At 36.4% G+C, this 27,922-nt stretch overlaps 1 long non-coding RNA gene across 1 annotated transcript; it reads left to right on the top strand.

Annotated features, from left to right (window-relative positions):
- The first annotated feature begins 1,988 nt into the window (after positions 1-1,988).
- On the top strand, positions 1,989-27,558 carry LOC111610137. Its single transcript, XR_002753509.1, has 3 exons — positions 1,989-2,054; positions 9,812-9,862; positions 27,477-27,558. It is a non-coding gene; the product is annotated as an uncharacterized LOC111610137 (long non-coding RNA).
- Positions 27,559-27,922: the final 364 nt, after the last annotated feature.

Raw genomic sequence — 27,922 nt, forward strand, 5'->3', positions numbered from 1 at the left:
GGCTAATTGATTAGCAGGTAGCAGGTATGAGGGGAGAGAGCAGAAGGCAGGCTGAGGAGGAGCATTTACGCTGAACTTAAATTACACCTATATGAATTTTGTTTAATCTTTAAATTACGTCTGAAGGCCCTAAATTTACTTTTGGTGGTTTCAGCTTAACATAATATCCTAATAGGTTGGGTGAGTTTATGGCTGTAAAGTCACCAAATTGTGAAAATGTTCCAGAGGTCTAAATACAATAAATTTGGACATTTGAGGTCTGCACAGACATATTTCAATTATTTTATTCTTCTCAAGACAACTTTATTCTGCTGTGAATGAATTATTTTCTTATAGCTGAAGCTAAGGAGGAAAAGTTTGGAATCTTAATGGGCAGCTTTGCCCGTCTGTCTTGATAAGTATTCAGCCAGTGTAGTTTGATACTTCCTTCTATGCCACAACCTCTGTGTGTGTGTGGGGGGGGGTTGGGGGGGGTATGAAAGGGGTGTTTGTGTGTGTGTGGGCGTGGGTGTGTGTGTCTGTTTTCAACAGGCCTGGTGGCTGCCTAAAGGGGTGGGTGGAGGGGTGGACATGAGTAAAGACACAATTGCATTCCTTTCAGATCCTCCTCTAAAAGAAAACACACACAAACATACGCCCGCATCTACAGAAATTAGCTCGGAATAACACACATATGCACTCCTTTTCTCTCCTCTTTCTGAAAAAACAGGAGTAAGAGGGCACCCCCCCTCCCACCTCTCTTGAAGGCACTGGATGGGCCAAAACTGGGTTGACCAAACTTGGCTTCCGACCCCGGAGCAATGACACGCCCCTTTGGCGGTGGGCTGCATTGCATTCCTGGTGAGAGCATTGTCAAAGCCAAGCACTTCCTCTGGAGCACGGCCAGCTGCATAGCAATAACATTTCGTACATTTATCTATTGGCTTTAGACATTCAACCCCTCACACTGACAGAAAACAGTCACAAAAATGCACATGCACAAGGCAGAAACTTTGTGCTGCGCATGCACGTTCCCCCAAGAGAGGATTGCAAAACATTGTTTTGGTTCACATCTGTTCTCGTATCTCTGGCCTTCCTCCTTCCAGTCAAAATGTCTGTGTTCAATTTTTTTTTTTTGTTCTTGTTGTTTAACTGACCTCCACATGTATTGGGGCACTGCAGGTATTGTGTCATCTTTACTGTTATACATACACTGACTGAAAAACCTAATACACATTGAAAACTCCTACTACTTCTTACTTAGTAAGTAAATATATTTCATGGTCTGCATTTCAGATCAAATATTTTAGCTTTGCCTTATTACTTGGAGCAAACATGAAGTGACACACTAATTTCAGTATGAATAAATTTAAGAATTGTTCTAGAACACAGTTTCTTCCTTCTGGGATGAATTGTTCTTCATCCAGAAGCATCTTCTTAGACGAAAACACTGACAAAGCTGTTGCTACCATTAACTTTGTTTACTGTATTTTTCATTCCTTTCCATAGAAAACACAACTTTCTTGAGTACTTTTGTGTTTAGTTGAGTTTATTCTTTGAATGTTGGGTTTGACAAATGAGCAAAAGGAGAAAATAGAAACGTATAAATCATGACTGAAGAAAATATAAATTAATATTTTTTGTCTCAGTGGAAAGTTAGATTCGGAAGCACAATGTTGTCAGTGACATTTTATTTAGAAGATTTATATGCAACTAAATATTTCTCAAAAGACAAATACACAAACTGTAATTGCATGGTTAAACATTTAATTTTATTTAAGAGAGTAAATGGTAAAAGTTAGTATTTCAGTGTGATTGAACTAGTCGGAATTTGTCAAATTGGCTGGACAAATTCCAACTAATTGGACATAAATAAATTAACATACTTCTACTCTTCTCCAGGTCTCAATACCCAAAAAAGGCTCGCTTTCCTTCACACAGCTTGAAGTGATGCACTAACACATTAAATCTCATTCTTTTTTTTTCTTTTTTTGTCTGTCTGTGTTCCAGATTCTCTTTTGTCAAGATAAACAAAAACGAAGCCAAGCACACAGAAAGAGGCTCTTGCATAACAGGTATGACTTCACAGGAAGTAAGGGCCGCTGTGCTTGTTTGTTTTGTTGTTTGATGTGTGAAGATGTGTGCATAGCAAATTATATTCAGCACTATAAAGCTCTATAAAAACATTTTATGATTTAAACTTAATGTGCATACTTGTGTGAGAGTTCACTTGTGTTAAGTCTTGCAGTTTGCATTAAGGCTTTGTTGTTGTACTCAGCAGGACAGGACACATGAGGACAAATTGATCTCCAGTTTGACTTTTGGATTTCAGCTTACTGTGTGAACTGATGCAACTTTCCAGCATATGTCCCACACATAAAGCTCAAAATAAATTGTTTTGCAAGATCTTCAGGGGAGATCATTCTCACTTTCATTTTAAATGTTATGGGCATTGAGTATTTTCACATGCTTACTTTTATTTTTTACACTAGTTTGAGTTATGACCAGTTGTTGTAATGCATACAAAAGCATTTCAGAAAATACCAATGGCCCATTTCCTAAATTTGCTAAATGCAAATAATAAGTTGCTAGATAAATTATTAGTGCAAAAGGCCAAATTAATGTGATATCTTTATTGGCAAAAGATTATGCAACTTCAGCTGGAGTCTAAACTTCACAATGAAATTTTGTCTTTGACAGGAAAAATTAAAAAAAATGCGCTGTGATGTGGTGGTTTTTCGAAATATATGTACTTTGCAGAACTGTAATGGAAATACTTTTATTGAATCACACTAGTTATGTCATCAACTACTGGTGAAAACCACAAAGAAGAAAACAGGAAATCGTCTTCTTCATCATTTGTAGTTAGTTTTTGTGTTTAATTGGACAATGTGCAGCTGCCTCCAACAGAGTTCTCTTAGCATTGCACAGTTCATAAAAAATTGTGTCACTTGAACATGTTGAATCCATAGCGCTTCTGTAAAATCATCAACTACAATTTCCCCCCAAACCCTGCATGAGTAAGCCACTCCCAATTAGGCGGGGCTTGTCACTCGAACACCTGAATAAAACGCCGACATCTCCTCTGATGCCTGAGAGATGATGAGCGCTAGCAGCAGGGCTGAATTATGATCTCATGTTACTATTTACATACGTTGTTGCTATGATTTTTAATGATTTATTGCATGAACAAGCTTAGTCAAGCACAATTTTAATAAAAAATGTTATTTAATATAAACGCAGCAATTGCAAGATTATGTTTTTTGACAAAGACAAAGATTTAAGTATATTTGTAATGGAAGCACACCAACCATTTCTGAACAACCTTCACCCCTGAAGGAAGCAGTACAGCAAAACCTTGTGAACCAATACAGTTTTCACATATCAAAGTCCTCTTCCACAGGCAGCTGTTGTAAATGCTTTACTCTCTAATGTTGCTTCTCCTCCCTGTTAACTTACATTTGATTACATCGTGAACAACTTCCAAAATCACCATGGCGACCTGAAACCACCCGCCAACGACTTAACATTTCTCACACTGCCGTGTACACATAAGGAAGAAGATCAGGTCAGCAGATATGTGAGAGCTGTGTGCATCTGAGCCTTGTTATGTGCATGTCGGTGTGAGTGTGTGCGTATGAAGGATCTCACGGTGCGCTGTCTTGGCATGTCTCACTACAGTTCAATGTTTCCTTTTAGCTCAGTTGGTGCTCTTGTGTTCCTGTTGGCTGACCTTTTCTCTTCCTGTGAAGTTCCTGTCATGCATGCTCTGCCAAAGGTCACAGGTCTGCGAGATGAAAACTGAGTCTCCAGTTCAAAACCCTTCAGGAAAAAAATACGTCTTAAAAATACTGAACCACACAAATGCAGTAAAATGTAACAGCATAAGATGTTTCTCACTACAAGCAACCTTTTGTTTAACCATCATAAAACAAAAATGCCTTCTACAGACTTGACTAACAAACATAAGAAATAAAATGTCAGTAGTGGGTTTTATATGTAATATGTAATATAAATTTCCAGTTTTTGATACAACATACACCTTTAGTGTCAGGTTGAGGGAACCCAAATGTAGAGAGGCTAAGACAGCAAATTGATTTGAATATTTAAAGAAAAAATAAGAACAACAACTTACAAAACAAAATCATTGGAGAGCAGAGGAGAAGCAAAAACTATAAAAATCCAGGAGATAAAGAACAACAGGGAAATTACAGGGAAAGAACAGGATTAGACAGGAGGAGCCAGCAAGAAGTGTGAACAGGAGAATGGTTTAAATACTGTGAGGGTGAATGCTGGAACAAAAGACCTGGGCTGATGAGTTAACAGGCTGCAGGTGTGAGAGCAAACATCAGGCTGAGCAGAGAGAGAGAGAAAAAATGGCACAGGAGGCGAGGGAGAGTACACAAAGGACCAGGAAATGAATCTAACACTAAAGAATGACTAGACCTAAGAAACATAGTTAAAATAGAGAAGCAAGGAATAACTAGAGATAAGAAATAAACATAACTAGAAACACTAAGAAGGACTGAATTAAAGTTAAACCGAAACAAAACTGATCTAATCAAAGAAAGAAGCTAAGGAACACAGAAAAATAAAAAATCAAATCAAAGCAGCCCAGGTTATAACATTTAGTAAATGTTAGAAACACAAACTTGAATTTGGGGATTTCAGCTCATGTGAATTAAACAGTTAAGACCGACATTATTTATTCTCCTGTCATGTTTAGATTTGAAGAAGTTTTTTTAGTTTTTCCAACAGATTTCTTCTAACTGTTACATATTAATGTTTGAAATGACCTGACTTGAATCTGTGGGTGGAGCTAAAGAGAAACCTGCAAAAAGTTGCTCATCTACTATAGAAAGAGTTTGATCCCTGGTGTTTTCTATAGATTATTGAGAAGGACATAAAAATTTGGCATGTCATGTTTCCCCAAGACTGATACTGTTTATATATATTTATATATTTTTTACTAGCTTTTGAAGGAAGTCTGTCCCATTTCCTATCAGAAATAAGCTTCCTTACTAAGTGGTCATTTTAAATCCAAATCTCCATGTATATGAAGTTTGAGTAAGAGACCCAGAAAAGATCAAGCAGAAGCTGTTTTTAACAATAATTATCAAGATGCTTGGGTAGTGAGGTAGAAAGTACGTGGTAATTATTCTGGTTTTACAGAGACATGGAAGAGAGGGAGGTAGACTCAGCCCTCTGTACATGAGGTTGGGGGTGATTTTAAAACCTAACCTTGACTTCTCCAGACGTTCTTCTTGTTTGGATGACATACCTGTTCAGTCGCTGGCCTTAAAGCCTTTCTACAGTTGATATTTGACTTGTCTGTGTGGGCAGCTGCAGTTATTAGTCCATTTTAATGGGATCCATTTTGGAGCAGGAGCTTCTCTCTAGCTCAGGACCCTCTCAGTTTGCAGTAACTGTAGACAATGTTGTCCCAGCAACGTCCAGCATATAATAAAATTGAGCCTTTTGATCGTTTTCCATCAAAGCTCTGAATTCAGATACCAGTCAATGTATCTTGCTGGAAAGAACTTCTAACAATATGGAGGAAAGGTACAGAATTATAATCAGTCAGGATTAGCTTCCTGACAAAAACTGATGTCTTGAATTGTTTCCAAAAGAAGGAATCTTTTGCAGCTACAAGAAGGGCTTCAGCTGACCCACATATTTTCGTATGTGCACACTGTCATGCACAGACACACAAATGTAGTTGGAGATGTACCAAATTACAAGAAATTTTGTGGTAGTAGTGTCCATGAGAAGTGATCTGGCATTTGAAGACCTCTGGCTCTGAAGGCTGTCACTGTGGCTGCATGTGGAAGGGGGGTGAGGAGCTAAGCCAAGGAAGTGGTCGGTCTTACTGAAACGCTTAAAAGCCAGATAATTCGGAAATCCTATTACTCTATCCTGCATGTGTGTCTCTTATTGTAAGAATTACTGGGAACTTGAAAAAATCAGAGAAAGAAGCTATTTTTCAACGGCTGATCTATGTAAATTCTGTTAAGTTTACAATTTATTTTTCTGATTTTCAAATTATGTAAATAAACCCTACCTTTACTTTCCTTCCTCCTCTAATTTTTTATCATAATCTTGTGTTTACTACTCAGGTCAAACTTAGAATTCACTTAAATCAAAATCCAAAGCAATACAATTCCACCACTTTTCAAAGATTCAGTATTGAGTAAACACACTGTATTATAATGAAACAATAAGAAATTTGAAAGCTGTTTACACATTCTTGAGCGTTTACCAGAAGTAAACACCAGCCTGAGGTTTTTAATGGGGAGTAAAGCTAACCACTGTCCAGCAAAAGGAGTTCTTTAACAATAAACAAAGCTTAGGATTAACACCAAAATCTTGTTTGATACAATTGACAGTCACCTTAAGTCAAATGCACTTATTTGTTCTCTTAGATAAACGTGTTTCAAAGTTTTTTACACAGAAAAGAATTTTGTGTTTTCCAATGTTAAACTTGTAGTTGTCCTGATGTTAAGCTTGTCAGCACAGATTTAAGTCATGTCTTAAAACCAATAGTTTTAAGTTTAAAGACCTAACATTTATTTAGGTTTAAACTCGTTTTTTAAAATTCTAACATTTTTTTTTCTGACTGGAAGACATGCAATTTTGGGGTAGCCTAGTCATTTGAATCTGACAAAATATCTAGCTTGTTAGCTATCTAGCTACCTTTAATTGTTTAATACTGATGGAAAAATTAGGTGGAGATTTGGAAAGGGAGTGAAAGAAAGAGTAGAAGAGGTAAAGGAATTGGAAAAGAGAAAGAGCGAGGGAACAGAGACAGCGCACCTGCTCTGTGACCTCGGCCCAGACAAAGACACCTCTGTCCTGCGGCACAATGACATCCGGGACACTGTAACTTCCTGTGTCTGGTGGGACAAGCAGACAGCACAGCAAGCCTGCTGTTTGTGCAGCCTGCCTCTATTGACACACACACGCACACACACCCCTTCTCGCACACATACATGCACACATACACAAAGCAGTTGGCTGTAATCAAACTCAAAAGCTTTATTCAGTGGTCACTCTCACCACAGATGGGCTTGTTTCCGCGTGAGTCCGCGGTGAATTAAAAAAATGATCAAAACTAAATAATATCGACCACAAAATTTCATCTATTTTTCCAAATTGCTTCTGAAAAGAGCAATACATCATTCTCATTTGACTGAAGTAGAAACACATGTGGGTTAGCGGTGGTCAAATGGGATTATTATAGTAATCAGCTTGGAGTGTTTTGTTTTTTCTTGGAATCGTATTATCTAATTTTATCACGAATGTTTAGAATTTTTGTTTTATCTGATAAGACACATGAATGTGTAAAGTGGAGGAAATAACCATTTATTAGCCATAGGTTTTTTAATTATGTTGTTACTAATATGAAGTAAAAATAAGACATGAAAAAGGTTTTTGGAAACAGTGATGTTGAGTTAAAGCTTTCACAAAGGACCATTTTTATTTCATTCATTTTCTCTTGACTTAGATACCCGCCAGCAATGATTGGATGATATGTTGTCTTACATAAGAGTTTGTTCTCTCTTAGATAACAGGAAAGATAATAAACCAACAAAGACTAAGATTTTTTTTAACTTTGTTGAAATGGCGTCAAGTATTCTTTGTAATTAACTACACAAAAGCCCTTCAGATGCAACAATCATCACATTATGTAAACAGGCAGAATTACATGACCTTGCTAAAGTATTCATTCATATTCATATTATTTTACTTTGCCACATTTTGTCATGTTGTAAACATTTAAAAACTCATACAATTTGTTTTTTTTCTTTTTGTTATTGGAATTGTATCCTTTAAACCAACAAAAAGTAGTGAATGACTGGGAAATGAATAAAAAATGATACCCAAAAAATCTCAAAAATGTGATTTATACTCAAGGACTTTTAATGTAATACCGCTCAATAAAATCCAGTATAAACAAAGTCACTCTGGTCAAATGCATGCAAAACACTTTGTGGATGAAAATTAAATCTGCAGAGCTGCACACACCTTCCCCAAAGTAAATAATGATAGCATAAAAAATCTCTTAGAGGCTGCAAAAGACCTGACACTAGAATTAAGGTTAGTTTTTCTGTAGAAGTTCAGCCAGAGTTACAATTAAATTATTAAGATCAAAGCAATTCATTTGTTAAGATGGCCCAGTCAAAGTTCAGACCTAAATCAAATAGAGAATTTGTGCCAAAACTTCAAAATGTGATCATGGATGCTTTCTAGGAAATAGGACCAGGTTTAAGGTATTTGGCAATTAAGAAAAGAAAATATAAAACACTGCAAAGGTGGTTTAAATATACCCCAAAATATTTCAGATGGAAAGTTTATTTTGTTCTATCCCAATAAAATATGTCAAAGTTTGTTGTTGTAATGTGGGATTACAAAAAAATGTCATAAAGTTTAAAAATGATGAATACTTTTGCAAGACACTGTAGATCATTACCAAAATAATATATGGGTTCATCTAATAGAGCTAAAAAAAAACAAAAAACTGTTATTCCTGCAAAATGATTAACGTTCCTTACTTTACTTTACATTAAGTTTTCATTAAAAATAGGCATGTTGTCAAAAACAGGTTAGACTGTGCATTTCTATTTTCCAATAAAATGTCAGTCTAACACAAACCTTCCTAATCATATAAAAATTCGTTTAAAAAGAAACAGATGTTTGACATGTCAGGCTTTGGCTAAATCACAGTACTCATGTCTCCTGTGGATTGTGTTCCTTTTTTTTATTGCAAAGGCTGTAAACTTATTACATACATTCCACGTCAACCACACCCTGTAGTAGCAGTACTGTGTCACGGTCATTATGGCAGGAGATATATGGGAAAAGAACAGGCTACAGAACCTCAGCGATAGTTCAGTGTGATTGAAGTTTGATCCCACTCACCAATTATGTGGTTGTGATGTTTCCTCTGTTGCAGCCATGGTATCTTCCTTTCACACGCTCCAAAGGCTGACGATGATGGGAGAGGAATGCATGTCATAAACACTTGCAGTGAAACACTATATATATTATTGATGGGGATAGAACAGAATTTATGCAATAGTTCATGAATGGTAAGATTCTGTTCTGCTCAGAGATTTTATTATGCAGATGGTGGAGATTATGATTATGATTCAAATTTAATTTAACTTTTTTGTTTTTCATTTTGGTTGAAATCCAGTTTCAACATTCAGTTTTTTGTTCTTGTATTATTCAATAAAGACCAATAGAGCCGAAATTATATATACATTTTTAAATCCCCTGTAAGTTGAGCAGTGTCAACTTTCATTTGTTAATCGTGCTACCAAGTAGCACCAGCTCCCCTACTAGCTGCAAATTTCTCAATTCACAACAAATAAATAAGATATAAATATTTTTTCCTAATGCTTGGGTGCCTCGTCCCTTTCTAATGCCGCCCTGGGCAACTGCACTTTCAGCCCATATCAAGAAGGGCCACTGGTTGATTAATTACATTTACTGGGGTTTTTTTCCAATTGCTTTGATGAATTTCTCTGATCAAAAATAAACTTTACATAAAAGTGTTTGCTAAATCTGAAGAAATCTGCAAGGAGGTGACAAAACCACAAGTCGCCAACTGATCCTTTACTTATTTATTTATTTACTTATTTATTTATTTTTAATTTATAGATTTAGGTCACCATACTGCTATCACAAACCAAGTAGAACATATTGATAATGGAAAGCAAAGTTTGTAATTTTTGGATTCAGAGATGAGAAGTCCAGGAACATCTTCATCCTCAACTCCAGAAAAACTTTGTGGATTTGCTGGTTTACTTTCCCAATGTCTGTCTTCCAGGTACAGAAGACGTTCACAACCTCAGCCACTGAAAATCTTGGATTTTCAAAGGTACTCTAACTTCCAATTTATTTCAGTGTCTGCTTATAATACAGCTATATCAGTGCTTAGCTAACTGGGTTATGCTCTCCTTCATTCCCTTAGTGTGTGTCTGTCTGCAAATGCCACAGTGCCTGTATAGAAATATTTGTAACATGGAGTTTTGTCAACATACGTCGAGGTAAATGAATGTGTTTGTGTTCATCTGATCGCTGTGTGGAGGTTACAGGAAGATTTGGAGGCTTAGGTTCTTAAGAGAAGAGGAAGGGGAGGAGGAAGAGTGTGACAGCTCAGAGTGAAGTCTCAGTGGAGCCAGAAAACCAACACATGAAAACACACGAAGCATTACAAACAGTGACACATCTGAAACCCAGAGCAATTATTTATCCAAGCAGAGTGAGCCAATGATTTATCACTTTCATATCTCAACTATTTGAATAATTTTTAATTTTTTAAAACAAACTTGGCCTGTCTCCAAGAGCTTTAATTTGGTTTTCAAATCACTTGGCAGATTGAAGGTTTGTCAGTAGTTTTCCCTTTTCTTTCAGCATTCCAAGGAGTTTCTTTGGGCTCCATGTTAGGACCCCTGCTCTTCGCTCCATATAGAGAAGATAGCTTACTGTTAACCGGTTGAGGTCAAGAACAATAATATCTCAACATGAGACCAGATAACATAGATAATGTGACAGTGAACTATTCTCTAAATAACTAAATCTTTATTCTGTTGCCCTGACAGAGGAGTAAAGCCATGTTTGGAAGTTGTGCAACTCCGGCAATTTGATTTGTTTTATTTTTTTTTATTTTTATTGCATCTACAGCAAAGTATTATTTTCTTCTTCTCTTCCTGAGATATGCACACAACCAACGGATGTGTAATCAAGAAGCCTTCAGAATGACAATCCTGTTTCCACAAAATTGAACCGTTCTACGAAGCCAACACAGAGGAAACTTCAGAACTCAGTTTTAAATGTGATTTAAACTGATATGCAACTATTATTAAATCACATAAATGTATATTTTAAATGAAAAAAGTATCAAATTGTTAAACTCTTGATTTTTAAAAACTGTCATGATTTTGAATCAAATGTTAGGTGTGTGAAAATTCAGTTCCTGTTGCTGTGATTATCTGTAAAACAATTTCTTCATAAATATGTGTGTTGCTAACTTAAAACTAGCTTCTTTTCCACAGTGAGTGGTTGAAAAAAGGACAGAGGAAGACTGCCGGTTAGGCTGACAGCTGAAAAAGTCAACAGTAAGGCTGTCGCAACATGTTTACTTCAGCGACAAGTAACGGAATGTCTTTTTAACAAAATCCCGTTTGGTATCTGAAAGGTCGGGTGCTTTCCACGCCCTTTAAACCAGACATCTCCCTCTGACATTGATATGATGGAAAAACATCATACCACAGTTTTTCTTGGCAAATTTTACAACCAAATCAAATCTGGCCATTACAAGCAGAACATACAAGCTAAATCGGTACCGTAGTGTACTACTACCAATTAGCTTAGGAGTTATTTTGAATGTATTTTCTTTACTATGTAATTCTATCATTATAATATTTACACAAAACTTTGATTGCAGTTTTAGAATATGCTTGTCAGTGCCCTACCTAAATAAACTCTATAATATTACATTTTCTGTAATCAAAAATGACCTCACCTTATAACCTTATTAGAATTAATGAAACTTGTGCACTTAGCAAAAATATATTTATTGTCAAAAAGAAACTGCCTGTAGAACACAACAGCCAGCACACAAAAACCACACATAGTATTTTAGTTTTAATAAAACGTTTTGTCAGCTGTCTCTTAAAAATACCCTTATGCCACATGCAGTTTTTATACGGTTTTTTATGGCTTTTTTGTACAATAATACTCTAAAAGCACAAATACTGTCTACAGACTGTGAGTTAGTCTAGTATTTCCAAAAGAATTTTAAAGTGCTATATTTAATGAAAATCTTTGGGTTAATTTATCACTGTCCTGCTCTCTACCCAAACCAATAAGGCAGAGTTGAAAAATACAGCTCTGAAACAACAGAAAGTATACAGTATATATACTTAGTATGTAAAATAAAGTTGAATGTAATTTGTGTTTGAGCCTGTTTAAACCTTGTTCAGTCTGACAGGCAGGTTATGATTTTTCAAAATCATAAATTACAATTCAGATAAAACTTTTCTTTACTCTTTTGCATCATTTAAGTAAATCTCTTCTCTTTCTGTTTTGGCCTTCTGAGGTTTTGCTGCAGTTTCCTTAAGTAATTTGACAGTTTGACCACATCCAGTTTGGTTTCTGGCTGGTGTCTTGGCCAGGAGCGCAGCGTAGCTTTTTCTGGAGACTTCTTCTTCTTCTAGCCCCCTGCTACACCTCAGATGTGCGCGGTTTAATTTCTGAGGGCCTCCTAAGCACATGGCTGTGATCCCAGAGGGGAAAAAAAGAACCAAAACACAAGTTAAAGAGGGGAAGGAGTAAAACAAAGAGGACAAAAAGAGTCACCAGAAGTATGAGGACAGAATGAAAACATTCAAAAACAGAGAAGAAAATGACCACAGGACACACATGCTGGAAAAAGGAAAAGCCATAATTCTTCCCCTGCAGGTCATCTTCTGTCTTTCTCTTCTTGAGACAAGGACATAAACATCGGACAGGCACAGAGCCTGACCCGAAGAAGAAGAAACGTTTCATTTAGTAATTTGTCCCTGTGTTCCCTGATGTCCAGAAACCCAACCTAACCCTGTGCTTTATAGTTCAGAGCAGGAACACAGACACACAACTCCTTATAACTGTATTAAACTGAAACGCTGCTTTGTTAGTAACAGGTTTTTATTGTTTGAATGTAAACAAACATGCTCTTTGTAACTCATCAAAAACTCTAAACTAGACTAAGCTGTGACACTGGCCTCATTTACAGAACCATTCAATGCTTCATATTGAAACTTAAATGGAAAATGAAATAGAAAAATAAGATAATTTTTTAATCATCTTTTTTATTAAATAGATTTGAATCAGTCATTACCAATTTTTCTATGATGAAAACTTAAAGCTGCAGTATATAACATTTATTAAAAAAATATATATGTTTTTTACATATTTGTTAAAATTGTCACTGTGTCATGACAGCATAACATGAAACAGATAATCTGAGAAAAAATCAAATTCCCTACAGAAGCATGTTGTGAATCCTCAGATTAGTTGGCATGGCAACTGTTGATGGCGGATAAATTGTTCTCCTGAAACAATAAGTTGTTTCTCCAACATTAGCACATTAAGCTTTAACATGGCTCTCTTTATTAGCAGTCCAACATACTTTCTGATTGATTCTGCAAATGACTGTATACCACTTGGTACTGACTGATTATTAAACTTCCATTATACTAAGATGGTCAACAACTGATGCTTAAATATTGCAAAAAAAAGGGAAAACAAGCAAAACATCGGACAAAAAGTATGTTGTTTAGGCAAAAATAATGTACTTTTTTCTGAGGAACTACAGCGTTGAAATCTGCACTCTTCACAAATGCATTATAAAAATTGGGACATAAGTTTCATAATGTTTCAGGATTTGATGTTTCACAAGGTGTACTTAGTTTTCCAGCAGGCACTCATTTAATATCATACCAGCATACATGGTAAGATGGGAGGCATTGCAACAGCGGCTTAACACTGTGTACTGTATGGTCTACGTTTTGTTTATGCCAGCACAATAAACAGTTTTGGGCCTTTCCCCCTATCTGTCAAGTTCAGATTATTATTTTTTTAATTTAGGGGCTTAAGATGATTTCCAGAAATCAAATGGAATTGTGTATTTTTTTTACCACAACTGTAACTGAGAAAGAAAAACAGTGCTTACGTGTGCTTCAGCTAGCTACAATCTGGATTGCAACAGGTCATTAAGTGAATCTGAAGCCTAAACAAGTCAAGAACACTGATTTTAGCAAACACAAATTATTTATGTAAATTCTTTTAAGGAGTTTTTCTGATTTCCAGAGGTAAGATTTATTGGCATCTTAGTTAAATACACTCACTTTCTTTGTATAGAAGGGTTTTTTTTATTTCTTTCATCGCTCACCCTGAAGACTAAGTTTTTCCTTCCACTGACACAAAACATTTGAAACCACATTTAACAAACCCACATCAATGCTGCGTGTTTGTTCCATAAAAAATAATTACATTAGCAAGGCCCCTTTTTTCTCCCATAACTTATAACCTAGAACAGTGTTTCAACATTTAAATCGAGCTGTTCCTCCCAGTCAGTCGGGGTTTGCGTTGGTTTCTGTATTTTTAAAACAATTACAAAGGAAGATTGGAGGAAAGAGCAGTGGGAGCATTAATAAACAAAGGACTACATATTGTTTACTGGTAGTCAGACATTACAGAGGGTTTATGGCATGATGGTGCACTAGAATTTGCATGATGACTTCCTGGAGTGAGTTTCACACCCCCATCTTCCTCTCTCATTTGTATCTTCCTCTTTCTTATTCAGTTCTAGCTCTCTCATCACAGCAGCAGGACAATTTTTAACAGTTTCTTCAACAGCATTTTTATAGGAGAATTGATAAAGACAAAAAAAGGCAACAAAATGAAAAAAATGGTTAACTAATAAAACAGAATCTCAGAAACTTTTCTGGACAAATATATGTTCTAATAAAGCTTTCTTAAGCTACAATTATATACAGATTTGGATTTTATCTTTAGCTGCACATAATATCACAGAGAAAAAAAGTTGTGAAGAAGGTACATCTGAACTGATCAAAAGCCAAATCGTGGAATCGGGGAAGAGGGAAATCTGGCAGCAGGCTTGTTAGCATTTGAGGGTTTTTAGGGAAGCAAAACGGTTGGTGAGTAGTCCTGTATGTTGGCATTTGGTTTGAAAGTCCTTCACTTGTAGAATATTTGGCATCATTGAATGGCTGACTTCAAATTATTTTGAGGCATTAAACATCCATATTTCCAGTTGTGCTGTTTCATACGTACACATTACTGCATTAACTTATTTTTGGAACAGCTCTATCAAACATTGATGAATGAAAGTAACCTGGTTTACATTGAGAGAATGAACTTAGAAAATTGTGGAGGTAAAATATGAAGACAAACTGAGACAGTGGTGGTCAGCAGGAAGCTGCTCTTAGACTTATTGATGGAACTTTTAAGGTGCTATTAATTCCCATCAAAGTGTTAAACTGAACACAGCTAAACTGGGCAATTTTACCAAATACTTCTTTTCCATCTTTATTTCATAGCCTCTTAGGTATCTCAGTGAAAACTTCACATTTACAAGAATCCAGCAGCTTGTTTTCAACTGTCAGGGAGGCAGGATTCCTCAATGACATGTTGTATCCCATCTGAACTGTAACATCCTCCCTATTGGGTAAATAAAACCTCAAGGTTAGTGTGTGCCTGTGTGCGTGCGTGCTGGGGTGTGTGGGCGTGGGTGTGTGTGTGTATGTTTGGGATCAGAAAGAGATATATGATCTCTCCTCCTCAAAAGAAAGAGCCTCTGGTGATTAACATGTGCAGCACCCACAAAAAATCAAATGAAAAGAAAACTACATGAGCACGATCGCAAATGCAAGTGAGGGCATTTACTTACACATGTAGGGGTGTGTGTGCGTGTGTGTGTGCGCGCGCGCGTGTGTGTGGGTGTGTGGGTGTGTGTTAGTGCATGTGTGCATGCACAGCAGATAGCCTCTGTTTATTTAGTTTGAGGTGACAGCAGGAAGGAAGGCAGGTTAACGAGCTGCCGGCTCCAGGCACCCAGGCACATGGTGATTACGCAACCCCACTCAACTCTTTTTTCTTTACTCACACACACGCAGACACGCACACATGCAGATAATGCATCCACCTGGATGAGGAAACAGACAAACTCAAGAGTTTGCAGACCCTTTCAAGGGCTCTTAAATTGGCTCAGAAGGATTTTATCTCTGCATGGTTCTTACGTAATAAAACTAAACTGATAAATGTTTATTGTGTCTGCCATAAGTAGACAATCTAAAAGCTTCCTTTTGCATAAATAAGATCAATTTCTTGTGGCACATGAGTTGCCATTTACAAAGGCTGTTAGTATTTGGTCCTACATCTGGGGTTTAATTCCCAGCCTGGGAACCTTTTCAGCAATTCCCCCCTCCTTTCAATTTCTATCTAATTATTGTTAAAAATTTAAAAAAGCCTAAATGGTCAAATAAAATCTTAAAAATCAAGGTATATGCTGTCTATGATGTGTTCAAATGTCTTGCTGCAAAGTTTGAAGGACATTCTGATACTTTTTGTTTTATTCACTTTATGTAAAGTTTTAGGAATCATAAAAAGCTGATATTTTTTTCTTTCTAATACAAATTCAAACATTGATCTAAAATAACTTAAAGTCAGTACCAATTTTGAAAACAGTTCTTGCTGTAATTGAAAAATGTCCATTGTAAATGTCCACAAATCTTCTATCAGACTCAAGTCAGGAGTCTGACTGGACCAACTTAAATGTTAATATTACTTGTAGTCAAGATAAATATGTTAGTAAAATTAGAAAACTATTTTAAATGTAAATCTGCTTGAACAATTTTGGGACTAAAAAATGTTCAAAATCAGGGTGCATTATATAAACACTCAGTTTCTGCAGGTTAGCTTGTTAAAGAAATGTCATGTGGAGGGTTTTAATGATTTATATGGAGTTCTGAGTGTACCCACACACCTACACACACCCGCCCACCCCTACACACACACACACACATGCACATTTGTTACTGAGTTCTCAGTCAGTTGTCATTCAAAAATGAAAAAAAACACACACAAAAAAAAATTCTGTGTACCATAAAGAGAATCCTAAATATCATGAAGAGCCTTCAAAATAATGAGAAAACCCCATTTAAAAGGGGAGTTTATGCTAAATTTGATCTGAAAAACTTAGTTTTATACAACCAAATTTCTGGCATTACTTTACTGAGTCTCCGGTGATTGAGGGATTACAGTATTTGATCAAAAAAGAAAAAGAAAAAATTTAAGATTGCAGAAAAGGGAAGGCAACATAAAAGATTTACTAGAGTAGAAATATATATATATACTGTATATATATATATATATATATATATATATATATATATATATATATATATATATATATATATATATACTGTATATATACTGTATATATATATATATACAGTATATATATGCAGTATATATTTTCACAAAGTATATCAAAACAGGACAAATGCACAATAATCCTGGAGTCAGTACTTTGCAGTTGCATATTTTTCATGTATTTCTTTGAATAATATTTATATTGGCCTTTCTGATCCATCAGACATTAGCTGAATGTGTGTTTAATGAATTTTACATTCCGTAAAAGTGAAAACTCTAACAGAATTAGGTGTAGAAGCCAAAGTCAATTCTGTGGCTTCACAAGTACATATTTCATCTTTGTTGCCATTTTATTAAGAACAGCCAAACATTAAAAATTAGTGATGTATTTTCCAATTTTTGACTTCCTGTAGGGCATGAAAGTAGCATTTAGACTGGACTTAGTAAATCTCATCTTCATATGTACACACACTGAAACACACTCTAAAGATGTAAAAAATAAAAATAAAAGGTTTTTTTGTGTGTCATTCAAGCAGAAAAGACCCCTTATGTCATCTATTAACACACTCTCACCTTTGACCCCAAACTCAGCTGAATGGCTCTCTAATGGAGGTCAGACTTCCAGAGTGCGCTCATGTTTGTGTACGCTTTCACATGTGCTCAGGCTCAGTCGTGTCCATTTGTACGAGCATCAGTGTGGCAGACAGAGAGGGACAACTTGGGAGCAAAAAAAAGACCCCAGAAAGTGGAGGAAGTTTATTCAGCCGAGTTTCCAGAGCTCCGGGAGCTGCTCTATTTATAAAGACAGCAAACCATCGCTGGATATGTTTGTGTACTCCAGAATATGTTTTTATGTGCTGTTTGTGAGAGCACTTTTCAGCCGCTGTGTGTTGCCACACAGTGCATGTGTGCGTTAAAATTAATAAATATGTACAATTAAAGGCTTCCTGTTATTTAGTGGTGAGGCCAGAGGAAGTTATTTTGTGGTACACTGATAATTTTGGTCAGAACACTGGGCTATAAATACTGTCAGCGCTCTGCACTCCAGCCTGCCTTCCTCTCTTCCCTCCATTCCTCCATCCCTCCCCGAAATAAAAAAAAGCTTGTGTGCTGCAGGAAAACAAGAGCAAAATAAGTATGCAGGGAGTTGTTTTTAAACATTTTACAGCATCCGTCCTTCCCGTCTACCCTTGTGTCAGCTTCTTTCTGATGAACAAGGCTTTGTTTGGCAAGGCACGCACCATAAAAAGGCCTAATTGAAATACACACAAACATTGCCTCATACAATATAACCCATTTTGGTCATTTGTGACTTATGTTCTAGAAATAGAAATCTTGAAAGTATGAGACACAGTTAAAGAGACTGGGTGTTTTTCAAGCAGAAATGTCTATCTAAAATATAAAAGCAGAAGGATATGCTTTTATATATATACATGTAAACATAGAGATGATAGCACAGCATATGTACAGTAACTGTACTGTCTGGGTCTTCTCTGATGTCTGTTGTTATAAACAGAAAACATGTCTTGACTAAAATACACATTTTAACAGGAGTATGTCACTATAGCTATTGATTGTCAATCTAGTAACACATTTTTCCTCAAAAAATCTGAAATGTTGGTTTGTTCTCATTTAATAAATAAAACATCCTCTGTTTGTCAAGCAGGGTTATGAGACAATATGAAACTTTGCTACAAGAAAGTGAACTATCCAGAGCTTAGTGGTGTGAACACAACAAACTTTCTGCCATAACTTTGGGAGATACATAGAGCAGTCAGCAACCAGACCACTGAAACATCCACAGGTGTTAATTGTGGAAACCCCTTTGTTTCTTTTAGTCCAGGTTTACTTTTAATGTGTCCTTTGTCAGTACAAGACATCTGCTGATGTCTGCAGATTGTGTTTCCTCAACTACTGCTGTCTGTAAACGGTTCTCTGCACGTTAACTCACAATAACTAGATGCAGCTGCAGCTTTTTTTTTTCTCAGCATCTCGGCTGAATGACTGACAGAACATTTACCAGTAATTTACCTCCACTTCTAAACTGCATCAGCGTTTTAGTGTCAGATGATATGTTGTGGTCTACTTACTGTACATGGACTTGGACTACACCAGGAGTGTGAAACTCATTTTCAATGTGGGCCATATTGACACCATGAAGGGTCGGTTGTGGCAAAATGTTCTTCAAATTAAACAATATTGAATCTTATTCACATTGATGCAATTTGGAAGTACACAGAAAAAAACTGCTTTGATTTGATTGACAGAGCAATATTTAAGCACAATTTTTACCTTAATACACCTGAGTAAAATTGCTGAATTACCTTGTAATTCCAAGCATCCCTTCTTGGAGTTACAAGAAGGGATTATTTTATGAATTGTTGTGTAAACATGAACTCAAATTTCTTTGTAATCACTAGTTCCTCTTTGGGTTGCCATTTTGTGATACATTAATACCTTAGTTCAGTTTTCTGGACAGTATTACTCTACTGCCCTACTGTTGGCTCTATGGTCTATGTTGGCTGCAGTCTTGGCTGATTCTGATCATTTTTTTTCTTCTAGGCTCTTTTACGCTTTTCTCAATTTTGAACATGAAAAAAAAGCATCTATGTAGCCACAGCTTGGGAACATTATTGAAAACTTCATCCTGATCCATATAATTAACTGGATTATGGGTCATATGGTCAAAGCAGGCTCTGTGATTTATTTTAAGTCAATCTCCAATCTTTGTGATGGCATGTGTAGTCACTGATGCATAAAACAGGGATTGATTTGAACCTTCAAATAGTCCCCATCATATAGAGAGTGATGCTTAGCTGTGTCAGTGTGGCCTTTTCTAAAAGAACATTTGTTGGACCCCATCAGCTGTGTGATCAATAATCAGGTTTTCAGCATTTTTGAAGCCTCTTTAGATATGACAACAAACATACTCAGTCATAAAACTTTAATCTAGACCTTTTAATAGTAATTTTGACAGATAAAGTAGATGACCTTAGCTCCCAACCTCTAATATGTTGTGAATTTGAGAGACAAGTCATTTTTGGAAAACCTGCTATTTACAAAATTAGAAATGTCTTGATAGGTTTAAACTTGACTGTGTTTAGGTCGTTCTGTATCCTCATACAGGAATATCAACAAGAGTCCAAAGTCACTAGCACACTATCAGACCAAAATATCAACTCATGTGGACAGTTGCACTAATACTCACAGAGGCATGTGGTCACTTCATGGGGCATGCCAGGAAATTCTTGCAAGGGTATGTTAATATTCCAGATGCTTTAGCACATAAACAAGCTTCCAAATCGGAGAACGGAAATTCAATTTGAACACAGCTCTGCATGGCGATACAGAGATGTTTATCTCTCTCTGCCTGTCTCTGGAGCTGAACGGCTGAGTGGCCGCTGAATGTTTACCTACGATAAGGGCTTTCTGTTTGACCACCAGTTAAGTTACACTGAAGTGAACTGAGAGGCCATGAAGGGGAAACTTTATAAATAAGGCCAAGTGTTCAGGATGTTACCTCAAAACTCAAGACTAGATCAAAAGAAAGGGAGATTAACTTTTTTGTGCAAAGTAAGTTTAGGGTTTGCACATTACTGAAATAAGTTCAACTATTTACAGTTTCTGTAAGAAAAAATATGCAATGATTATCCAATCATTGCATATTTGATTATATAAAATGCATGTGCATTTTACAATTGGGGTGATGTGCAGCGTTGTGGATCAGCTGCAGTTAATTGATTTTTTTTAGGCAGATCTGTGACGACACATTGCAGTAATCAGTGTGACTAAAGATAAACACATCGATGAGTTTCTCTAGATTTTGCTGAGACCTTAATCCTCTAATCCTGGAAATGTTCTTCAGGTGATAGAAGGCCGACTTTGTAACTGTCTTCATGTGTCTCTGAAGGTTCAGGTCTGAGTCCATCACTACGCCCAGATTTTGGGCCTATTCAGATGCTGTGATTGTTCCTCTTTAGGTCCAAAAGTAAGAACTTCAGTTTTGTTTCCATTCAGCTGGAGAAAGTTATGGCACATACATGCATGGACTTATTCTATGCATCTGCTCATTACTGGATGGCTTCATAGTCCCCTGATGAAATTGTAATGTAAAGCTATCCATCATCTGTGTAGTTGTGATAACCAGAAGGAGCAGGTAGTAAATAGAAGGGACCTCAGGATGCAACCCTGGGGTTCTCTGCATATGATGCTCTGATAGAAAGGCAGCTATATAGTCAGAGAAGTACCACAAAAAAGCAAAATGAAGGATTGTCTGGGCAATTAAAAATAAGCAACACTACATTTATATGAATATATGTTGAATATTTAGATTTAATAAATACTAATATATTTAGGTGTCTTCCACAAGTAATCTGGCCTAAGCTCTTCAATTCAGGAAGAGCAAAGTCACAAAAAAAGATCCGTTACATGTTTATATTTACTTTTCCAGTTTTTGCACATCCGTACAAAAATGTCAAAAGAAACTTTAAACAAATATAGAAAGCATTGCTTTTAAAATTTTGTAAGTAGAAAATTAATAATTCAATTAAACAAGTTTCTAAAAAATAAACAAAAAGTATTATTGCAGCAAATTCCCTGAGTTTATAGAAGTCGTATTGTTTGCTTCAGTACATCAGTGCAACTCTGTTGGTAACCAATTACTGTCCCTATATCACAAGGACTTTAGAATTTCATATTCTGAAGTTTTACTAAACAATAATGTCAAACACCAACACCAAGAAATGGAAAATACCTACATACTCAACATCTAATTTGTATTTACTAATTTTGCACACAAAAATGCCTTTTGTACTCCACAAACAATAAAGTCAGTAGATGCAGTTCTGTTCTGAACTAATTCTAGGTTGTCCCAGGACTTTATCCTCCGGCAACATCGGAACTCTGTGTTTACTCATCTCATAATAAGGCTCATTCAGCTGAGGACATCTTGATTAGGTCTGCCGAACGTCTGGTTTTCATTTAGCTTGGAGGATGGAACCAAGGACAGGGGAGAACAGAAAGAATGCTGTGTGGAAAAGAAGATTTCTAAATTACTTTTTAAAAATTCATGTATCATTCTTTCAGTTTTTGAAATGTACACATTTACATCAAAGAATTCTGATTTGTGTTGGTGCTGGTATTACTTTACCCTGTTTAACATTTTTTGCAATAAGCTACTTACCTACTGTCCTGAGAAGAGTTGACACAGTAGTTACAGCAAACATGCAATAAATTGTAGTCTATTTGGATCTCTAATAGGACCTTATGAAATTTTCTTCTTATCATAAGCAAATGCAAACAAGCAATGGAACAACCTGTCAGGTGTTTTTACACATCAAGCAATGATATTCATATAGTAGATATCATTGTACTTAAAAACCATTACTTCTTCTTTAAAAAATACTGTTTTCTGAAATGTCATAAGCAAATGACTTGCCAGTGCCACTTAATTTTCATCTCTCTCATTTCTGTGCATCACGTTCTGCAGAAACTGAATGCTTCAAAGGCAAAATATTTGTCAGTTGAGTAAAGCAAAATTAACTTTTCATTAGCAATTTGCTATTTACCATTTATATGAAGCAGTTTTCACCAAAAGATTTGACAATTTAAATTACAAATATTCTTATTCAAAGGACTTCTGCTGAAAAATCGTGTTTTCTACAAAATAGCTGTAGGCCTGATGTCTCCATTGCATTCTCAAACTAGTAAATAATAAGATTTTATATTCTGTTTCAAAATGAAACACTTTTTATTAAAACAAATGATATGATGATTCAAGATAATCTTGTTTAATAAACTTCCACTCCAAAAGCATGATATGTCAAAACAAAGAGTCTCCACTTATCATCTGTCAGTAACCAATGGCTAGCAAGTGTCATTTGATAATTCAGTGTAAAACTTTTATCACAAAATATTTCAATAATTCAAGGTGAAGATAACCGTCACTTGTTTATTGCACTCCCACTGAAAGGCATTAATATCTTTTAAGCTGTTTCATTTAGCATTACCTGTTATTAGCAAATTGCTATGGTGGCTTTCAACATTTTTTTTAATGAGACACATTTATTACAAAACATTGAAGGGAAAAGAATGTACTACTGTCTTCTCATTCACCTAATGCATGGGGTCCTTAAAAGACTGAAACAGTATCACATCATGGGGGTAATTAATAATGGATATCACAACCACTTGACTTCTTACCCCACACTGGTGACAAAACACACTAATATTGCTGTAGCGTCCATTTCCATCTTGATAACACAGACAGCAGCCAGTCTAACACACTGCTATAAAATTTTTGGATATGTGTGAAAGCTAACAACTGTCATTGAAGCACACACACACACACACACACACACACACACACACACACAGGGAACATGTTTATGTGCAAGTGTAGAGTTCATGTAACAGATACAGGGATGGTAAAGTCAACATTACTGCAGATAGCCTGCTGATAGAGTGTTCCCTTGCTTCCGCTGCCCTTTGTTTACCTAATGATCAAGTGGATTTTTCTGTGTTGGGGGGGTGAAGAGGGTGTTGGCGTGTGCGGGGGGGTTGTTGGCGTGTACGTGTGTGTGTGTGCATGATCAGTTGTGGTTATGTGAGTGGCTTCCAGCTCTTGTTGTGACACAAATATGCAGAATTTTTTTGTTGATCTTATACAAAATGAGTTGCTCCTTGGTATTTGCTGTGGGGAAAATAAGTAACGTGTCAATGTTTTTGTAGACCAAATATTAGTAATGGGTCCCTTAATGTAAGATTCACACCAGATGTCAGCAACAATCCAAATAATTCAATTCACATACAAAGACATCTAAGCAAATTAATCTACAAATGATGTCAAAAAAGTGGAATCACACAGGAAATAGTATTCAGTTATTAAACAAACTTAATTAGACCTCCTAAATACTTTGTGGAAAGCCTTTTTTGGTAGTGACAAATGAAGAACTTATTGTTTACATAGAAAAATCTGTACCTTTAATTTCCTGGTCTTTATAAATCTAAGATCAAGTGATTGTCACCCATGTGCTTACTTTTTGACATCTTTTCTGATTATTAATTTGAGACCTCTGTCAGAAAAATTATGAGGTGAAATAACTTTTTGTGGTCAGGTAAAAGACAAACAGATTAGAAACCCTTTTAAACGCCATTAGTTAATATTAAGCCAGAATATATTGACTTGAACATAGCAGCAGAAATGCTTTGTAAATACTGACAGATTTTAGCTGATTTCTTGGCTCTCTGTGTTTTTGACACACCCTTTTCTTCATTTTTTTAATACTTATGCATCGAGCCATTTCAGTTTTTTACCATTGCTGTTACCAACATCTGGTGTGATTATAAAGGCTCCAATGGAGACATATAAAGTGGAATATGAGAACAAATTTGGTTTGCTGAATAGTAGTTCCACCCACTGTATTTTTGCAGTCGTTTGTTTTTCTTGACTATCTTTCAGTACTGACCATATGTACTGTTACTATATGCAACATTTTTGCAAATATAAATATTAAAAAAAATCATATGCAAACCAGATTGAGAGCAAATAGTCAAAGCCTTATTGCAGGGCTGGTTAAGGAAGTAACTCTCTCTGTTACTCATTCATATGTGTAAGAGACACTTTATTCTTTTCCTGATCTAAATGCGTGTGAAATAAATGACACTTGTTGAGTCTGAAAAAGGAAGTGATAGAAAACAGGACAGCAAACTAAAACCAGACAAAATGTTGGGTTAACTTTACCAACAAGAGGAAGTGCAAACCACAAGGAGTCAGAAAGTCGGTCAGGCAGGCAGTTGTCATTATTTACCCTCCTCAGTCTTTGCTTAAACTCAAGGCAGAGGAGTCATGCATCAGCGGAGGAAATTGTGAATGTGAAACATGTCAGATTAGAGAGGAATTCTGGGAGCCTGCAGATCAGCACGATGAATTCGACCATGGGAAAACCATGCACACAAGCACTCACCCATAGACAAAATCCTCAATGTGCACGTACTCACACAGCAGCGAAAGCCATTCAGAGCCTGAACCACCTGCTACATTCCTCAGCCAATAAGTCAGCTACTTAAGCAGCCAGCTTTTTAATCGCCCAGTCAGTCAAAGGACCAAGCAATAAAGAAACCATCCATCTCATCAGTTAATAGGCAAGACTGTGTTCAACACTTCCTAAAGTTGGACAAACAAGTTGTGTGAATTCTTGCAAAGTCTTTGTCTTTTACCATTCCTTAAAGACTTACATTCCACTCTTTCAAGCACAAAATGCAGATCAGATACAGAAACAGAAGAGAAAATTACTGAAAAAGCAGAAAAAAAAACATTTTGAGGGGGCTAAAGACAGGATGAATATGAAATAGTCCTTAATGAAGGAATCTGAAGCACATTATAGAACATATTTGTTTATAACAGTAAAATATGCATACAAGGTTACATAAAACACTCATTTTTTTAGGGTTATAGTAATGCTGCAGATGTGAGTTGAGCTGTGGTCAGTCTGTCAGGTGGCCAGCCAGCCAGCCAGCCACCCACGCATCCATCCAGCCAGCCAGCCAGGCAGGACAAGAGCATAGGAAGCAGTCATTACAGAGGAAGCTGGGCCGTCTTAACGGCATTATGTGCCCCTCAGAGAGAGAGGCGGTCAGAGGCAATACGGCTGACTGGAGCGCTTCAAAGCAGGAAGGAGTCCAGCCACCACCACCTCAACCTGCATGCGTGTTCAAGGGGAAGCAAAGAGTTTAATGGGTTGGGGTGGGGATGTTGGGGCAGGATGAGCAACTTTTAAAACTTGATTTTCTAGTATTTTATCAGCACAGATGTAGCTTAAGCACATGAAGCTCTGGCTGAGGTTTTGGGATTTCTGTCCTTGCTGGATGTTTTAATGAGGCGTAAACTTGTGGGCAAGAGTTAAAACATTGAGATTTATTTTGTTACTTCTCTAAACCAAAATCAGTGTTTTCTCAGTGAAGCCACACCAACTAAAATGGAGCAACTTGCTACTTTCCTGCTGGCACGGCCAGTACGGTTGTGTTCAGTGCCAGTCAGAAATTTACAAAGACTCAGGATCAGCAGGAAAATCCAGCTGTTTTGGATCTTTTAATAATGCATTTGAAAGGTTGTTTTTCTCAGGGGAAAATGCTAATACAACACAGATGTTTAACAAAATTTAAAAAGGGGAATTGGGTAGAACATATTGTGAATTTTCTCCTAGATACTGGGTTACAATCATGCATATAGACTGAAAAACAGAAATGCAAGCTGACTATTGCATTCACTCTTTGTAGAGACACCACAAACATTTTGTACAGTGGTATCGTCACCATGGTTCTGATTTATTTCTGGCTAATATTTGACAAATGTTCCTGGCAGAAATGGCAGACCGGTTGGTCTTCTTGCATCAACTTAGTTTTTAGGCATGATCCACAAATTTTGAACAGTATAAGGTCTGGGCTTTGGTTAAGGTCATTTCAGAAAAAATATGTTAGTCTGCTCTATCCACCCTCAAAATAATGTCCATGTGTTTAGTGAAGCTAGTTGATGTTAGATGTTTAGTATGACTTTAATCTGAATCTGTTGCTTCAGTGAAAGCATTAATATAAGATTGTTACATCCTTTTTATTTTCCACATATATTCTTCACATGCATATTTTAGTTTTTCAGATGAATTGAACAAGCTATTTATCACATTAAAGATGAATAAAAGGTTATCTTTTCATTATCTAACTAAATAAATGATAAGAACTAATGTTTGCAGGTTTTTGTTTGGGAATCATCCAAGGTGTTCCCCTTCCTCTAATCCCACAGTAGAAATTTCCCCAACTCACTGATCCTCTGGACCTATTAACCTGCATGTCTGGCATGGTTCTCTGCTCCCACACACCTTCCTCAGATAATTGAATTATCTCATCAGACTGTCATCAAGTTCAGGAGAAGCTGAGTACTGACTCTTCAGTTTAAATGTGATGAAGCAGGAAAGTGCTTTCCAGGAACAGAACTGAAAAGAACTGCTCTAGTAATGTCAGCATACCTGTTTAAATTTGAAGCCTATTTTTTGAGAATTTCTTCATGAGAATTTTATGGCTCCGTTCAGGGTGTTGCTGCTTTCAGCAAAGGTCAAGGGTTAAGCAAAGTTCAGGGTTTTGGTGAATGTGTGATTCAGTTTTTAACACAGCAATTAAAACATTTAGTCAAATTTATGACTTTTTAAAAGTCCTTTCGTTCTTTACAGAAGATCTTTGTATTTTTTCATGTTGAATTTCTCAGCTTTAAACTCTCACGATTGCACCTTTTCTATCACATTTATTCTCCGAATTTTTGAGAGGCATTTTATTGGAGAACAAGAAGTAAGAAGTATTATGCAACAAAGTCTGGCATTAAAGTGTGGACATCTGATGCATGTAACAGCACCATGAACTTCCCTTTTCCTTATCCAAATAACATCATGATGATATTATTGACAGGTTTCTTTGTTCATTCTTTGTTTTCTGTCTTTCTTTTTTGCTTTTTCTCCCTTCTCAGTGTCTGTTTTTCACTCTTTACTGCTCCCTTCCTTTTTTACCAGCCACCCTCATCTCCTCCTCATCATCATCTATCCAGCACCTGTGGCCCTGCAGAGGGGAAGTTCCAGGGGAGAGGAAACCCCCAGGGCAACCAGGCACTTCACAGATGGTTAGCAAATTACGCCTTCATTACTTCTTCTTTCCTCCTCTTTGCTTCCTCTGGTCATTGCTTCAAAATGACTCTGTGTTCCTGTGACACTTCACATCTGTCAGCAACTGGCTCGGTTGCTCATAAAAGCAGCAACCAGTCTGGATAAAGTAGGGAAACTTTATTTAAAGTGCTCTTATTCAAAAATTCTAATTATTTTATTGGATCTATGGCATAACATAGAAAATATACAAAGGTTTTGCACATAATTGCAACATGCAAACAGATTTAGAGACAATTATTTGGAGGAATTTTTTGGTGTTCTGAATTAGTGCAAAATTACATGCAAGATAAGTAAAT

This window comes from Xiphophorus maculatus, chromosome 11 (assembly GCF_002775205.1).
Source record: "Xiphophorus maculatus strain JP 163 A chromosome 11, X_maculatus-5.0-male, whole genome shotgun sequence".
In the NCBI taxonomy this organism is placed as follows: Eukaryota; Metazoa; Chordata; class Actinopteri; order Cyprinodontiformes; family Poeciliidae; genus Xiphophorus; species Xiphophorus maculatus.